This window comes from Eleutherodactylus coqui, chromosome 8, assembly GCF_035609145.1.
Source record: "Eleutherodactylus coqui strain aEleCoq1 chromosome 8, aEleCoq1.hap1, whole genome shotgun sequence".
In the NCBI taxonomy this organism is placed as follows: Eukaryota; Metazoa; Chordata; class Amphibia; order Anura; family Eleutherodactylidae; genus Eleutherodactylus; species Eleutherodactylus coqui.
Genome location: NC_089844.1, coordinates 82,071,546 through 82,090,052, shown reverse-complemented (window position 1 = coordinate 82,090,052; position 18,507 = coordinate 82,071,546).

Sequence of the window (18,507 nt, the reverse complement as noted above, 5' to 3'; positions counted from 1 at the left end):
CAAGACATAAAAAGAAGTAGGAACATGCACTTGTAGCAGAGCTGAGTTTGTCATTTTTTCCTTCTTCAAAGTTCTAATTATTTGGTAAACTGAACCAAAACCATAAGTGCTTTTATTATTAGAGATTCACAAATCTAGATTTTCTTCCCCTTGAGAATCTGGTCTCATATTAACCCTAGGCGACAAGCCTATTTTGTGTCTTAACCCTTTCCAATCCAATTTGTATCCTGGTTTTCCTAGGGGGCTTACTCTTTTTCTGCTGTTATACAATGGCGCTATATGCTGGCTAAAGCCAGTACTGCATGAGGTGATACGTTGGATAGGCTCCGACAGCAGAGAAGCTGGGAATATACAGTAAGAGAACCCCGACGGACGTCTTCCAACATCGGAGCTGTACAGCCTTAAATCACAATGTCTTCAGACGTCAGACAGTGGATTGGAAAGGGTTAAGGACTGAGCCATTTTCATCAATGCATTGCATGAGCCATAAGTCATTGATATAGTCATGTGAGGGCTTGATTTTGTTTTTTGGGGGGGGGGGGCAATTTTTTTTTTTTTATAGCATCACTCTGAGATACATATAGTGTGTTGTATAACTTGCATTACATTTTTTGGTGGGGAACGTAGAAAAAAAAAGTCCAAAAGTTCCACAACTGTTTTTGTGTTTGGTTTTTGCAGCATCCACGACTCAGCAAAAGTACCATGATAACTTTTATATCTGGATCAACACGATTACTGCGATACCAAATTTATTTCGCTTTTTATGTTTTTACTACTTTTGTACAATAAAAACACTCTTTTAAAGGAAAGCAATTGAATCTGCATCACCATATTTTAAGGGATTTCTTCACACGACTGTATGAGTTTTTACGGTCGCCCGCAGGCGACGTAAAATTGTTTGAATGAAGAGTAGCTGCAATCAAATCCTGATCTTTAGCCATGTATTTTCTGCCGTTCACACAGGTGGCGGCTGCGTATCGGCAAAAAAATACGACGCAGCACGGAAATCCATCAATCGGCAAAAAATCTTGGAATAACTGCTAATGCTTAAAGGGGTTGTCCCGCGGCGAAATCAAAATTTTTTTTTCTGCCTACCCCCCCATTGTGCCCCGTTAAAAACAAACCCTTTGTTGTTGTTTTTTTAAATCGCTTACCTGCATCCCCGTTCGGGCAGTTTCTTCTTTTCTTCTTTTAAAGATGGCCGCCGGTCCTTTCCCAATGATGCACCGCGGTTTTCTCCCATGGTGCACCGCGGGTCTTCTCCCATGGTGCACTGTGGATGTCTTGCGTTCCACTGCCGATTACAGCCACCTAATTGGCTGATCGGCACCACGTGACGGAGGCAGAGCTACGATGACGCGGAGAAGACCAGCTCTCCGGCGCGAGCATGAGCAGAAGACCGGACAGCGCAAGCGCGTCTAAAGAGGCCAGAAGACACAGAAATTAGATGGAGCCATGGAGACGGGGATGCCAGCAACGGAGTGGGTAAGTGAATAACTTCTGTATGGCTCATATTTAATGCACGATGTATATTACAAAGTGCATTAATATGGCCATACAGAAGTGTATAACCCCACTTGATTTCACGGGACAACCCCTTTAAATAGAGCCAACTGTCTTCCTTTCCTAGCATTGGTCGCTGCTAAACTCCCTTTCCCTCTCTTTTTTCCATCTCCCATAGGAGTCCATGGGAGCATTTTAGTGTATCTCGTCCAAAGATAAAGCAAGAGCCATCTTTGGACGCAGCATATGAAATCAGCAACCAAAAACGGTCGCGGATGTACTATTTTTCCCGATGCAATTTTTTTACACAGCTAAAAATTGGCCATCTTGAGGTACATTAGATGTTGTGAGTGGCCTAAGGGGCTACAAACAAGTTTTCCTGTAGTACAGGATTTAGGCATGGGTGTGGGGGGAAGGAGGGAGGCTCAGGGGGGCTCCGAACAGAACTTTTGCACTTGGGCTCCTGAGCCTTTAGGTACGCCCTTGCTTGTATTAAAAAAAACAAAAACTATTTTGGGTATCTTTCCTAAAAACTCTGTGTTGTGCTGTCCGTCTGTTATTCCTCCAGGAAATGCATGAACAAGAATACCTGGTGTTAGCAATTGTGGTTGTGGGTGTGACCTTACTCATTCTAACATTGTCCAATCAGTGATCACACTATCAGGGCTTATTCACATGGGAGTATTTTTCATCAGTATTTTGTGAGCCAAAACCAGGAGTGTGTGCAAAATATGGAAGAAATGCAAATCTTTCAATCATAATTTCTCTCTGTATGTCTCATGTTGGGTTTTGGCTGAGCAGGGACATAGCTTGCTGACTAGAGGAATAGTAACACTAAATTGTCAATTTTTCACACATTTGTAGAAGAAGCAACAGAAGAAAGGGGCAACATAGAGTTCCAAGGCAAGATATTCAAGAATTGGTATTTTATGTGGAATACATTTGAATGAAACAGATATTTGAAAAGAACTGGCAGTGCCCTTTAAGTTTCTTGGTCTAAGAGACAGAGACAGATTTTAGAAAGGGCACAAGTGCCACATGCCATAGTACCCCCACTACCGTGAGGATCTGGCGCAGTGCTAGCCTTAGGTTAGCTGTCACTCTGTGCAGAATTTTTCTTGGCAAAAGAAAAATATATATATATATATCTCCCTGATAGGCAGTCTGCCTGTATTCTGCTCATGCGGAAAGAAGCAAGATATCAGTATACCCATACCAAAACAACTTAGTAAATAAAATATTGTACCAGAATCAAGCTAATAACATAAATACAGCACCGGAACCAAACTAATAACATAAGTACAGATCCAGAACCAAGCTCATAATATAAATACAGCTCCAGAGCCAACCTGATAGCATAAATACAACCCCAGAACCAAGCTCATAATAAACTACAGCACTAGATTCAAGCTCACTGCATAAATACAGCCCCAGAACCAAACTAAGAACATTAATACAGTAGCAGAACTAAGCAAAGTGCATAAATACAGCAGCAGAACCAAACGAGTGTTGCGTAGTGGCAATGGGCTGACAATGGCACCTTGGAACATTAAGGGGGAGGATATAGAGCTGGGAGAAGGATGATTCATGTAGTTGCAGAATACACTCCCACACAGAAGATCATCTGGCCAGGCAGAACTAATGGAGGGCGACTTCCACCAAACTACATCCAACTGCTACCCCCATACAAGCTGGGGGCCAGCACCATGTGACCACAGTTATGGCTGGCTATGCTGTAGAGCCTCCTCCAACCACACTCACTGCCCGATTCTATCTCATATTTACCCATATACCTGTCAAACTCAGTCATCCTTTAAATAGGTATTTATGACTTAGGGACATTAGCCTGAAATATTACCCAGGGTGAAAATTCTCCCTATCAAATATTCTCAATTTTCAAATTGCTGCCACCAAAACATGACTAATTTCATTTATTTTATTAGAACAAAACTGCATTGAGCTCCTAGATGTATGATGATATAATTGGCAATTATTGTACAACTACTGTTTGAAAGTGGAAATGCAGTATTAAAATCTGTCCGGGAAGGCATAGCGTGGCAGAGTTAGGCTTCATGTCCACGGACAGACGGATTCCACATGCAGGAGCCCGCAGCGGAATCCGACGCTGCCCACAGCCGAGGACACTTCTTATCCGTCCAGGTATTCTGCGTCCCTGTCCTGATCTTCCATTTTCTTCACCGCAAATGTGTGCAGAAGCTACGTCCGGTGCGCCACCGCACATGTGCAGTGGAGGTTTTATTGTGTAAACCAATTCAATTGCGGATGGGCCGCGGTTCGGACGGCTTCCATTGACTTCAATAGAAGCCGTCCGTGTGAGAACCGCACTGAAACAGAGCATGCTGTGATTTGTCTTGCGGACCAAAAGGTCTACAAAACAAATCTGCATGCTTCAATTCTTGTGCGGACGCCCATGCCTCCCGGATTCCGCAAATCAGATTAGCCTATGGACTTTGGGCATTAAGAAATAAAGGCCTGTAACAAGATTTCAAAGTTGAGGGTCCCTCTAACAGTTTACTATGGGCCCAGCACTTTCTGGCTACGCCCCTGGCAGTCATTATTTATTTAGGTTGTGTTTACTGTGATCACCTGTGGGACTTCTCCCTTTTAGGACAATGGGGCTGTTCAGATGGCGGTTTTGCCATTCAGAGATCTAGTTAAGCAAGGTGATGATCTTTATGGGAGCTATAAGGCTGAGTTCACACAGGGCGGATTTGCCGTGGAAATTCCGTGCAGAATTGTGCTGCAGCAAATCCACCTGTGGCCGCTAATCCTGGGATTTGTCAAAAATCTCGTCCACACGAGACGGCCAATCGGTCGGAACACAGCCGACAGAAGCCGGCACTGTGGCACAGATTCCCCGGCCGCAGCAAGTCTATTTTTTTTTTTTCGTTGCGGCTGCACTCCTCTCTATGGGAGCACCAGCTGTAACGGAAAAGTATACGGCCAAGCCGCTCCAAAACCTGCGGCTAAGTGCCACGGGTTTTGAAGCTGCGCTTTCCCGGATGAAATCTTGTGGGTTTTTGCTGCGGCAAAACCGCGAGATTTCCGTCGGGATTCCGCCCTGTAAGAACCCAGCCGTATGGTGTCCATACTGGCAGTCACCCAGCTGTCCCAGAAAATGATATAGCTACAAAACTGCTGAACACAACAGTCTTGGAAAAGTTACTGCATGTGGCTTACCTGCAGAACTATGGAAAATAATGCAGAATATAAATGAGCAGAAACCATGACAAACCCAGCTCTGCTACATGTGGGGAATGATATATAGTATTGTTCCTCAGACAATATTAGGTGTCTGTTTCTGTGTCAGTCTGATAGATTATGTGGATTAGAGTGATAGATACCCAGATAGAAGCGTATTATACATAGTTTCCAGCACTGCAGTCAGTTCCAGGAACATGTGGTTGTTGTTGGACAGATGATATTACACATGGACAAAATGACCATTGAAAATGACCTTAATTCAGTTACTCCGCGTGCTTCAGAAGGTCGCTGGGTAAGGTTTTTTTCTCCTAAATCATAAAATGAATGGATTTTCATCTGATGTGCACCCAAGGGTAATCGTGCTTCGTATTTCTTTGTGGATTCCTGGAAGCTCATAAGACATATTGCAGCGTACTAAATAGGTACCTAGACAAAGAGGATTTTCACATTAACTCCTTTTTTTACAGCAGTGTCTCATTCAGCTTTAAACATATCTGAAACATTATATAATAGTTGTCACATTTGTAAGCTTACATTCAATTTACAGTCATCAAAAAAATAGGGTGAAATTGCTGTGATGTCCACTTCTGGGAAGATTGTCAACTGTCTTGAATGTTTTCCCCTTTGTGAATAATCTTTTTCACTGTAGAGTGATGGACTACAAATTGTCTGGAAATGGCCCTATAAAATTTCCAAGACTGATGGGTAGCGAGTAGTGCCTTATGCGAGTACCTGCCCGCTCGTCTCTAAAGATTCGGTTGCCGGTGGGGGAGACCGGTGAGTTGCGGGAGTGAGCAGGGAGAAGCAGGTGGGGGGGAAAGAATGAGAGAGAGATCTCCCCCCCCCCCCGTTCCTCCCCGCTCGCCCACGCCGCTCCCCACCCCCTGCCACCACCCGAATCTTTAGAGATGAGCGGGCAGGTACTTGCATAAGGCACTACTCGCTCGAGTAGTTTGCCTTAGCGAGTACGCTCGCTCATCTCTAGTAGCAACAATTGCTACTCTAAAATCATTGCTGATGTCTTTTCTCCTTGGCATTGTTTTAACATATGCCCGAATGCTCCAAACCAGCAAACTTGCCAAACATCTAGTTTTATAGAGGCGGTAACACTTGCTGATGATCAATTAATGAAGGGCATTTGATTAGCAACATCTCGCTGCTACATACCTTCTTAATTTCTATGGAAACTTATTTTTCATTTTTATTTTTCATAACTGCTTCTGCATGTTGCCCTAGTTTTTGTTAAATAAATAATAAACCAACATTATATAATAGTTGTCGCATTTCCAAGCTCACATTGAATTTACACTCATCAAAAACTGGGGTGAATTTGCTGTGACGTCCACTCCTGGGAAGATTGTCAACTCTCTTGAATGTTTTCCACTTGTGAATAATCTTTCTCACTGTAGAATGATATACTCCAAATTGTTTACAAATGGCCCTATAAAACGTTGAAGACTGATGAGCAGCAACACTTGCTTTTCTAAAATCATTGCTGATGTCTTTCCTCATTGGCATTGTGTTAACACACACCTGAATGCTCCAAACCAGCAAACTGCCCAAACATCTGGTTTTATTGCCAATGATCAATTAATCAAGAGCATTAGATTAGCAGCACCTTGCTGCTACTTACCTTCTTAATTTCTATGGAAGCAGTAAGGGTACACTTAATTTTTCACAACTGTTCTGCATTTTGGCCTAGTTTTTGTTAAATAACAGATTAATGTCATTTGCTGTTGTTCACTTCAGGTTTTTTTTACCCAATTTTTGGTTTTTCTCATGACTTGCTCAGTTTTTCTCACAACATGCTAATTGTGTAGGGTTTTCTGATACAGAGCACCAAAGTCAAGCATAAAGTTAAGGAGTAACTAAACTTTTCAACAGTACAAGTGAATATAAGAAACAGTAATATTGCTTTAAAATTTCTCCACTTATCAGCTATTCCCTCCCACACTTGCAATGATCACTCACTCTGAACGTAGGAGGAGGGGGAGCTGATAAGTTGATAAGCGAATAAGATATTAATAAGTTTCTTATAACTGCACTGTTCATTCACATAAAATGTATATAGGACCGGTCACCATCTTTTTGCAGTCCTCTCTCAGAGCAGCATTACATGGAGATGGGCTCACTGATTACAGTGATATGTCTGCTGCTTGTATATGTGGAGTAGTTTGTGGGAAACAAACATTTGATTACTAGCAGCACATAGATTGGGGACTACAGGAAGTAGTCCTCAATATTCATGAGCTGCAGTTAGTCCCGCTTATCCTGCCCTACAAACCACTGATTGACAACTGTCTGCCCATTACTGTGCATAGAAACAGCAGTTAGACAATGGCTGGAGGTCTGGGTGACAGCTCATGAATATCAAGGACTAGTTCTCTCTGTGGGTGCAATGCAAGTTTCTCCCAAACTACTGCACAGATAAATAAAGCAGACACATTGCTGCAATAAGCCTGCCTGCCACTACCTTATGCTGCTGTCAATGAGGGCTGCTGAAAGATGGTGACAGATTCCCTTTAAATTGATCTGATATAAATTGCCTCTATCCCTTACGCCACTTTCTGCTGTAAATTATAATATATTTCTCAGAATTTAAAGGCCTTTTCACTAAGCCCCACCCTTCTTTTCAAAGTGACAAGCATGGTGTAAATGTGTAAAAAAAAAAAAAGCTACAAATGTGGTATGTGTCAAAATGTACAACTTTGAAAAAATAATAAACCAGCTCATGCTCACCTCTTCCAGCTCTCCACAAGTCCCCTGCTGGCTTCTGCAGGCCTCTTCTCTCACATGTTGCTCACAGGCTGCATCAGCAGTGATCTCTGTCATTGGCTGCAGCAGCCAGTGATGTCCCATACACAGGCTGCTGCAGCTTGTACACAATACATCAGTGAAGAGACCTGGAGCTGCTGGCGGACGACTTGCAGAGAGATGCGAAAGGTGAGTATAAGCTGGTTCATTATTTTTTCACATGGGAGACCTGATTTTAAAGAAAATTTTCATCTCAGAAAACCCCTTTAAAAATACTGGATGCATCATACTATCCTGATTGTGAGAAGACAATTGATAATGAAAGCTTCAAAGCATGTCACATAATAACCAGCAGCTCCCAGACAGCCAGAGCATTGCATGTCTGTTTTAGGGCTCCATAGTGGGTAATGATACAACCATGACTTCACAGGGCCTGATGTCACTATCTTAGGTCTTATTCAGACAGGTGTATCCAATTTTGGAATGTTGTAAAAAACAGACTGCTATTAATCTGTATGTATGTCAGTGCTGCATCCATATGTGTTAACATGTTTATTTTTCTAACTTCCTTGTGTAACTCTTTTTTTTCGTGCGTGCAAAAAAAAATGCAAGGAGGTGTTAAAGCCGTGAATATCATAAACATATATCTTTAAAGGGGTATTTGGGAGAGTTAGGCCGGCTTCACACGGACGATAAAATTGCGTAACATTTGTGTGCTTTGAGTCACACAAATATAAACCCCATTCTTTTGGATCAAGTCATACACATGAGCGATGTTTTCCCACATGGCACCGCGATGCTATGGGGGAGACAAATCGCGGCACATTGCGAGTGTGATACCGGGCCAAGTTTCATGTCTAGATATCACAATCACCCATGTGAAATTAGCCTTAGGATGGTTTAACACAGCGGAGTTTCTCAGGCGAGATTGTTGCGTTGCGAGACATACAAATCTCGCACGAATATGAACCCCATTCTTTTGAATGAGTCATACACGAGTGATTAATTCCCGCATCACATGCGGCTATATATCAGTGCTGAATGTGGTACTCAAAGTAAGAAAGGTTGGGGACTATTGTTGTAATATGTGCAAAACGTGCCTTGTAGATTTTAATTGTTATATCGCAAATGGACACAAGAGGGCAGCATTTCATCTCTTTTAATGACCATTGGAGTGATAATACAAGTATTGAAACAATATAACCATACTGTAACTATTGGAGTTGTTTATTTTTATTTGACTATTTCTGTTCTTCAGCTATATAACAACTTTTAACAACACTTTCTATCTGAGCGCTAGCAGCCCAAGCATCAGTAATGTCACCATGGTTTCAGGTTGGCATGGATATGGCTTTTCATTTTAGCGGAAACTAGGAGTAGGACAGAAAAAAAAAACAGCTTTTCCTTATACTCCTGCATGAAAATTAGAAGTGTGATCAAAGTCTTAACCCCTTGAGTGGCACGCCCGGAAAAGTTCCGTGACGAGCTCCACTGCCCATAGTGATATACCCCGGAAGATTTCCGGGCTATGTATCACTATGGGAGCTGCAGAGCACAATGCCACAAGCTGTGACAGTGTGCTCTGCCTGCACAGACCCACACAGAGCAGTGCAAGGGCTTTGAAAAACCAGCAGAAGATATTGCCGACATGTCGGCAATGTCCTGCTTTGTTTACAGGTTGCCATAGAGACCATCGGCTTGTCAGAAGCAAGCCGATGGTCTCTGTGGCAGGGAGAGCTGGTTGTTAGCTGTCAGAGGACAGCTAGGTACTAGCTCTTACAGCAGAGATCAGAGAAAACCTCCGATCTCTGCTGTGTTAACCCTTTACATGCTGCAGTCTATGTGACTGCAGCATGTAAAGGGCTGTCACTGCAGCATGTAAAGGGCTGTCACCATCGGACCCCTGGAATGTGATCAGGGGTCCTGATGGGTCCCTGTGGAAGTCCCCTAAAGGGACAAAAAAAAATAAAAATTTTTTAAAAAATTTTAAAAAAAAAAGTTAAAAAATTATTAAAAAAATAAAAAAAACACTTGTCTCCCTTTACTTTGTAAAAAAATCAAAAATACAATCACACATGTGGTATCCATGTGCGTCGTAATGACCCAGAGAAGGAAGTTAATACATTATTTAACCCCTTAATGACATGGCCCCTTTTTTCTTTTTTCCCCATTTCTTTTTTTCCTCCCCCCTGTTTAAAAAATCACAACTTGTCCCGCAAAAAACAAGCCCTTATATGGCCATGTCAATGGAAAAATGAAAAAGTTATGGCTCTTGAGACGCAACTGCAAAACTAGTTGAAATTCAATGATTAGACCATTTTAAAAAACCTGCCCTGGTGGGCACGACAGGGTGGTAGGAAACCTGCCACTCAAGGGGTTAAAGGGGCTCTACGAAACTCTAAAGTAATCCCCTATGCCCAGGATTGGGGATTCCTTTATGATTGGTGGGGGTCCAACTGCTGAGACCCCCGCTGATCCCGCTTTACTCTGGATGAATGGAGTGGAGGATGTTATTGTATCAGCACTTCTCCAGCTCAGGTCCTTGATTTTATTGAGAACTGTGCTTGCAGTTACAAATGTCGGCCACATCATTGGGGTAAGAGCAAGAGCCTCCATTCCAATCCCTGTGATTAACTATTGAGGATCTATCCCTAGGACAGAACATGAATAGTATTTTCCTGGATATCCCCTTTAACCCATATACGGCTACAGCTCAGGCACGTCATCGCTCAGCATATCTTCCAGCCCACCAGTGGTTCCATGGTGAAGCTGCTCTGGCCTACTTGCTCTCCCAGGCCATAGCAGCTCTCTCAGGCACCTTATGTGGTTTCCCTACTGGTGACAAATACTAAATAAGCCCCCTCTTAGCTGCTTTTACCAGCGCTGCCATGCATCGCCTCATTGCATACAACATGCACACTGATATCAATATCAGGTTCTTCCCTGGTGTACACTGATGTGGTGCCTCCTCTTGCAAGTTGGAAGCAAAGGACATTTCCATCCCTGCTGCCCTTTAGCCCGTAACAACTCGCAAATAAGGTGTTCAGACAGTGTAAGCAGCACACAATGACACAATATTATCTATTATCCCTTTTTTAGTACTTCAGACTTATTATCAAGCATTCCATAAATGCAATAATGCCGCTTTAAGGTGTTACTGTGGCCCCCACCAATAATAATGCCTGCTGTTCCCATATTAAATTGTTATGTTCAACCAATGCAAAGACTAAACACTTCACTTGGATTCTCCCCTCCATATCCTTAAAGGTGTTTTTTGCTCAATTTCTATTTACTGCTTCTCTTCAGGAAATGTCAATAGCTTAACAGATGCGTCCAACACTTGGGACCCCAGCTGATCATTTGTACAGGCACCCGCTTCCACTGGCAAAACATACAGGATACGGAGTGGAAGCAGATCGCTCGGGCTACTGTGTAGTGACTGGCACTGGTAATTGCAGGTGCAGTGCTCATTGATTCTAATGGGTATTGCACCTGCAGTTACCAGCGGTGGTCACTACACAGGGATCAAGAGATCTGCTTCTGCTTTATACATTGTGTTGTGGCGCTGACAGTGAGCGGTGGACCACAGCTGATCAACTACTGATGACCTATCCTGAGGATAGGTCATCAATAGAAACTGCTTGGAAAAACCCTTTGAAGGAGTTATCTGGTTTAGACAATCACTTTCTGTTAGAAGGGTCCCCCAAAAAATTAAACTGATCAATAAGTATCTTGCTGCTTGAACCCACAGTGAGTAAAAATCACAGAAAAATGGCATTACTTACTGACACAAGGGCAGGCTCAAAGACCAGTTCCCAGCAGAATGCAGAAAGAAAATGCCACAGGGCGAAGGTAACAGGTGCAAAATGTTGATGAATAACCACTCACCCACCCACAATGTATTGGAGGGGTGGCTGCATAGGATTATATTTGCACACTCATAATGCTTGTAATGAGTACCATTGCCACAAGTGCACCATACAGGCTTACAGCAACATTAGGTTCACCCATATTATTAGACAAAGCTGGCTTGGTTGCTGGCAGATTGAACTCTGATTGGCTGCAAGCCAGTGGAGTGACAGTTGGGAGGCAGTAGATCGTGCTGGTCTGGGAGTGAAGAAAGAGAGAGGTAGGAGAGGAGTCATAGTAGTAGTGATATCGTCAGTCAGTGAGATTTCAGTCAGATCAGAACAGTAAAGTGTGCAGAGAGTTTGTCAGTAAGTCGGCTGTTAAACAAGTAAACCGTATAGTTAGTCAGTGTGATCATGTGTGTAATTGAGAGGAGTTAGTCAGACAAGTGAGAGAGTTAGATAGTAAACATCTTCGGGCGTCTATCAGAGAGAGAGAGAGTGAGACAGTGCTAGTGTGTATAGAGAGTGAGTTAGGATTACCAGGAGAAGATATATCCCTGTCAGCATTGCAGTGAGGGAGCCGCCGGGAGCTACCGGAAGAGTTGTTGGATGCAGAGGAGACACGAGAAGTAAAACCCAGAAGTATTCATTTTACCATGAGGAGAGGGCCCCAGATACAGAGCAGAGTCATAATTGCGAACACTAGAGCCACGGAATACTCTCACAAACTGGGCCAAAACGAAGGTGTACACTGCTCACAGTTCACGCCACTGAAAAGCCATTAAACTGGCCCAAGGAAAACTAACAGTACTGCCATATGTTACCCAAAGCATCATCTCTGTCTGTAACCTGAGGAATCCCATGTACATTATTCCTGTTAATGATACTCCAAACATGTAAAGAGAATAACCACTTTTAATGAAAGACTAGTATGTGTACACTGCTATATGATCGCTGCTGACATCAACAAGGAAATGGAAAAGGAAGTTATTCTGTTGTAAACCCTGGTTCTTGTGCTAATGTAGCGCTGGCGTCACGATTTACTAATAAAATAAATACAATCACAATAACGCCCAAAGAGGCCGCTGTGGCTTTGTCGCAGACAACAGGGAGTTGCTTCAGAGCACCTAAGCAGCCGCCTCTTGCAAGGGGACAGCTCATCAGCGAGGGTCCCGAGCGGCGGACCCCAGTTGATCAAGTATTGATGACCTATCCTGAGCACAGGTTAACAATAGAGATTTCCCGGGAAACCTCTTCAGGCTATGTTCACACATTGTGGATTTTGGTGCAGATGCACACCAAAATCTGCACTATATTTTGCGCTGCAGATTTTGGTGCCGCTATGCATCAAAAACCGCCTCAAATGTTGACATGGTTTTTAGTGCAAATCTGCAGCAGATTTCACCCTTTCATTTGAAGGGGTGAATTCTGCTTCAGATCCGCACCAAAATCCGCATCAAAATCCACACCAACAGTGCAGACTTTGATTTGTTTTTAACACAGAAATTGAAGTGCATTTTGAGGCAGATTTTCAGCTTTGGAAAATCCACACCAAATTCCGCTACATGCGAATGTACCCTCGAAGGAGTTATGTGGTTTTGATAATCACTTTCTGTTAAAAGGGTACCCCCAAAATAAACATCACTGGTTGTCCCACTGTTTGAACCCTCAGTGATCAGCTGTAATCTGTAGGAAAGTGTTCAATTTCTCTCCAGTGCCACCACAGGGGATATTAAGTATTACACAGGGCCCATTGAAATCAATTGTCTGTCCGTGTGATGCAGATATCTTGGGTCCTCCAGAGAGACAGGCATTCTTTGTAGCTGCTATGTGATTAACATAATTGATGGAGGTCCTAAGCAAGAGATCATCCTCCATTAACTCAAAATACCCTAGCAGAATACTTGAAAATGGAACTTCCTGTTTAGGGAATTAGAGTTATTAATGCTTGTAGTAGAGAGATCTTACTGAAACTATGAACGTTGAAAATATCATTCCGTAGTCATTGAGTCAGGCAGCGTGTTGTTTAATCAATATTCTCCATTAACTGTAAATATATTCAAGTATTAGAAGAGAGTATGCAGTAATGACCTGCATTCTATTACACAGTATTTGCTGTTCTTCAGTGACTACACAATGGGGAGAATTTATATGCAGTATTTTTGAAGGCAGTTTTGCTGGAGGCAGTGGGGAACATTTATTATTGGTGCTGTGGCAGAATTCTGTAGTACGTTGTGCCTTTTTTGGTACATATCAATTTAGACAAATTTATGATTGATTTGTGTCAAAAAGACCAGATGTTACACTCCTCACAAGTGTCTGGAAAACTGGGCACGGCTTGCTGCTTGACCAAGAAATAGAGACATTTATGACATGTGACTTTTTAAAAAGGTCGCAAAATGTGTCACAATTAGAGATGAGCGAGCGTACTCGGAAAAGCACTACTCGCTCGAGTAATTTGCTTTATCCGAATATCGCTGTGCTCGTCCCTGAAGATTCGGGTGCCGGCACGGAGCGGGGAGCTGCAGGGGAGAGCGGGGAGGAACGGAGGGGAGATCTTTCTCTCCCTCTCTCCCGCCCGCTCTCCCCTGCGACTCACCTGTCAGCCGCAGCGGCACCCGAATCTTCAGGGACGAGCACAGCGATACTCGGATAAAGCAAATTACTCGAGCGAGTAGTGCTTTTCCGAGTACGCTCGCTCATCTCTAGTCACAATCTCCCTCCAGTGGTTGGGTGGTGCACAAAGTGATTCCACCTCCCTAGACATATTTAAAGATAGAACAAATTTATCAACACTGTGACATTTGATAACCAACTGGGTTGATCAGGGTAATGCAGTGGATATAGTATATCTTGATTTTAGTAAAGAATTTGACAAAGTATCTCATACCATACTTATTGGGGAAAAAAATGACCAAATATGGGATTGACAAGGCAACTGTTAAATGGATTCTCAACTGGCTGAGTGATTGTACTCAAAGAGTGGTCATAAATGGCTGCACATCCAAGTGGAAGAATGTATCAAGTGGGGTACCACAAGGCTCTGTCCTAGGCCCAGTGTTGCTCAACATTTTTATAAATTATCTGCAGGGGGGGGGGGGGGGGGGAACTGATCAAGTTTGCAGACAGCACAAAGCTAGGAAGGATCGCTAACACTAGGGAAGAGAGGGAGAGTATTCAAAAAGATCTAGAAAAGCTGGAACAGTGGCCAGTGACTAACAGAATGGTATTTAACAAGTAGATATGCAAAGTCCTACATCTGGGCAAGAAAAATGAAAAAAGCACATACAGAATGGGAGGAATTAGGCTAAGCAGCAGCACATGTTAACAAGACTTGGGTATATTAATAGATCATAGACTGAACATGAGTCAACAATGTGATGCAGCAGCCAAAAAGGCAAACACAATACTGGGATGTATTAAGAGAAGCATTAAGTCTAGATCACGTGAGGTAATTATCCCCCTCTACTCTTCCTTAGTCAGACCTCATCTGGAATACTGTGTCCAGTTCTTGGCACCCCACTTTAAAAAAGACATAGACAAACTGGAGTCAGTTCAGAGAAGAGTTACCAAGATGGTGAGCGGTCAGCAAATCATGTCCTATGAGGAACGGTTAAAGGATCTGGGAATGTTTAGCTTGCAAAAAAGAAGGCTGAGGGGAGACTTAATAGCTGTCTACAAATATCTGAAGGGCTGTCACATTGCAGAGGGATCAGATCTATTCTCATTTGCACAAGGAAAGACTAGAAGTAATGAAATGAAATGAAGCGACTAGTAAGCAAATTCTCCCTACCTAACCCGTGTTATCATGTAGTCACTAGAGATGAGTGAGCGTACTTGGTAAGGACAGATACCCGAGCGAGATTTCTCTCTCTCCCCCCGCTCCCTCCTGCTCACTCCCGCAACACAGTGCTCATCCCCGTCGGTAACTGAATCTTTGCGGGCGAGCAGGCAGGTACTAAGTAAGGATGATACTCGCTTGAGTATCTGTCCTTACCGAGTACGCTCGCTCATCTCTAGTAGTCGCTCATCTTGGAATGACTGCCTGTTCACAGTGAATGGAGGCAGCCAGAAGAGATTTTCGGCACGCTCTGTTTCCATTCACTTAATGACTATGGCTCCTGTGTGAAAGCACAGTAGTGGTAAGTCTTGGGATGACAGTCGGGCACTTTTGCACCACCCTAAGACACCACAGTTTTCTTTGATTGGCCAATGATGCTAGCCATTCAGAGCAGCAGGTAGTGTCTTTGACTACCAATGCACTCTAAGACACTGTGTACATCAGTAGTCAGAGAAGCAGTGTGGCCATCTTTGTCCAGGGCCAGAGGGTATGCTTTTATTTCAGTGGGACTACAATTGATTCCAAAATGCCCTAGTTTAAGCCCTCTTCATACTAGCATAATGGCTTCTGTAGTGTCCCAGAACATCATTCTGGACCACTCCATAATTGTCATACATGTCTGTCTTATGTGGATGCACTGTGCAAAACTGTCATGTCTATTTTCTGTATGTGTGTTGCACAGCTGCAGCATCTGAAGGGTTAACTCCCTTAAAATCATTGCCTGTTACCACAGAGGTGCATGAGGGCACCATTAGCCCTTATGTTGCTGAAGATGGAGGAGAAGGAAAGACAGCCGGACCGTATGTGAAGCACATGGGAATGAGTGAGCCTAAATGTTTCTTCCCCAAAAGTCCTATTACCAGAGAGCCCTTGTAAGTAACTACCTCTTCAAGTGACTATACATTTCCTACAAGATCGGTGCAGAAGTCTATTTAACCTTTGAGAATAAGATTAAAGGGGTTGTCCCGCGGCAGCAAGTGGGTCTATACACTTCTGTATGGCCATAATAATGCACTTTGTAATGTACATTGTGCATTAATTATGAGCCATACAGAAGTTATAAGAAATTTTTCACTTACCTGTTCCGTTGCTAGCGTCCTCGTTTCCATGGAGCCGTCTAATCGCCAAATTAGACGCGCTTGCGCAGTCCGGGTCTTCTTCTTTTCTCAATGGGGCTCCGTGTAGCTCCGCCCCGTCACGTGCCGATTCCTGCCAATCAGGAGGCTGGAATCGGCAATGGACCGCACAGAAGCCCTGCGGTCCACCGAGGGAGAAGATCCCGGCGGCCATCTTCAGCAGGTAAGTAAGAAGTCACCGGAGCGCGGGGATTCAGGTAAGCGCTGTCCGGTGTTCTTGTTTAACCCCTGCATCGGGGTTGTCTCGCGCCGAACGGGGGGGCTGTTGAAAAAAAACAAAACCCATTTCGGCGCGGGACAACCCCTTTAAATCTGTTTATGATTCCTTTGCGGCCATCTGAAATCTGGATCACCGTATAGTGGTACACCTTTAACTGACACCCACGCGTGCTGAAGTTTATAAGAGCGGGGTGATAATTACTGCCATTCTGTGACCATTTACTTTCATGTCAAGTTGTTTGAATAACACTAATTTGCCTGCACTGTAAAGTCTGCCTGCTGAAGTTTGCTCTACTGTGTTTAAAAGTCACTAGTAAAGTTTTACCGGGCCTCTACTGTTCCTGAGGACCCAAAGTACTATACACCTGTCCGGTGTTATTAATCTGCCGTGTATGAATGCCAGTGTGTGGAACGGTGGTGTCATGAACTGACAACTGCTACCCCCCTCATCCTGAGGACTACTGGCCCTATCTTTTCTGCGATAACTCCCTCCGGGAACAGAGTTGGTAAGTGCCACTGTGACAGGTCCATGCACTACACCCTCCCAACTCCAGCCGTATGCTTAGGTAGTTAGCCATTTTCCCTGCAGTATCCGAAGCTGGGGTGCTACCACTTCTGGAGTAACTTATAGGACACTGCAGCTATTTTTGGCCTCACGAACAGACTATTACAGCAAATTTTTGGTGTCACTCACAGGATATATATATTTACACCGGACCTGTTACACTTCCGTTAATTAAGGCCTCATGTCCACAGGGAAATTCGGGCCTGCACCGATTTTTCATGCAGAATCCTGCAGCCTGAATCCCTCTTTTCCCACAGACATGAGGCCAGTAAATCCCATATACTCACCTGTTTGGACGCTGCAGATCTGCCCTCCGTCGCGGCCGGATCTTCTTTCTTCAGCCTGGCGAATGTCCTCTGCCCGCCGGCAGCATGCCGCGCATACACCGTGCACAATTATTATTTATTTTAAATGCCTGCTTTCCCACGGTCCTGCAGCACAGCACGATAGCAGCTGCAGCTTCAATGGAAGCCACGGGAGATCCGCACAAAGATGGAGCATGCTGCAAGTGTTTTCCCGCACGTGCGATCCACGCGTCAGGGAAAAATGACATCCGCAGGTTTTTAATTACCTGCGGGTGTCCAATGCATCCCTATGGGCGCGGATCACGTGTGCAGATCACCCATGCGGATTTGAAAATTCTAATTTGCCCGTGGACATGAGGCCTAACACAGGCAGCTGTGACACCTCTGTTACGTAATAGATAATGAAAACTCAAGGAAATGTCTCGAGGAAGCAGTTAAATTTTTTTTTTGCCCAGTCCCCCCCATTAAACACACATTACAAAGCCCCCCTGTAAATGACATTTCTAGCTGGTTCGTACTTACCGTTCCAGCGTTTCAGCAAGTTATAAAAGTTTCCTCAAGATGGCCGCCGGCTCTTTCCCAGTCGCTCGCTGCAGCCCGACGTGCGCGCTCCCGAGACGCCGCCAGCTGTGTCTCCATGGCAACCGGACGCATCGCAGCCGCCGACCAGACGCCCCGCAGCCGCCGACCAGACAGCAGGTAACCGGCGCTAGCCCCCGGCTCCCCAGCGCTAGCTCCCCCGGCGCAGCGACAGCCCCCCCCATCGCAGCGACAGCCCCCCCGGCCTAGCGCTAGCTCCCCCGGCGCAGCGACAGCCCCCCCGGCCTAGCGCTAGCTCCCCCGGCCTAGCGACAGCCCCCCCGGCCTAGCGCTAGCTCCCCCGGCGCAGCGACAGCCCCCCCGGCCTAGCGACAGCCCCCCCCATCGCAGCGACAGCCCCCCCGGCCTAGCGCTAGCTCCCCCGGCCTAGCGACAGCCCCCCCGGCCTAGCGACAGCCCCCCCCGGCCTAGCGCTAGCTCCCCCGGCGCAGCGACAGCCCCCCCCGGCCTAGCGCTAGCTCCCCCGGCGCAGCGACAGCCCCCCCGGCGCAGCGGCAGCCCCCCCCCC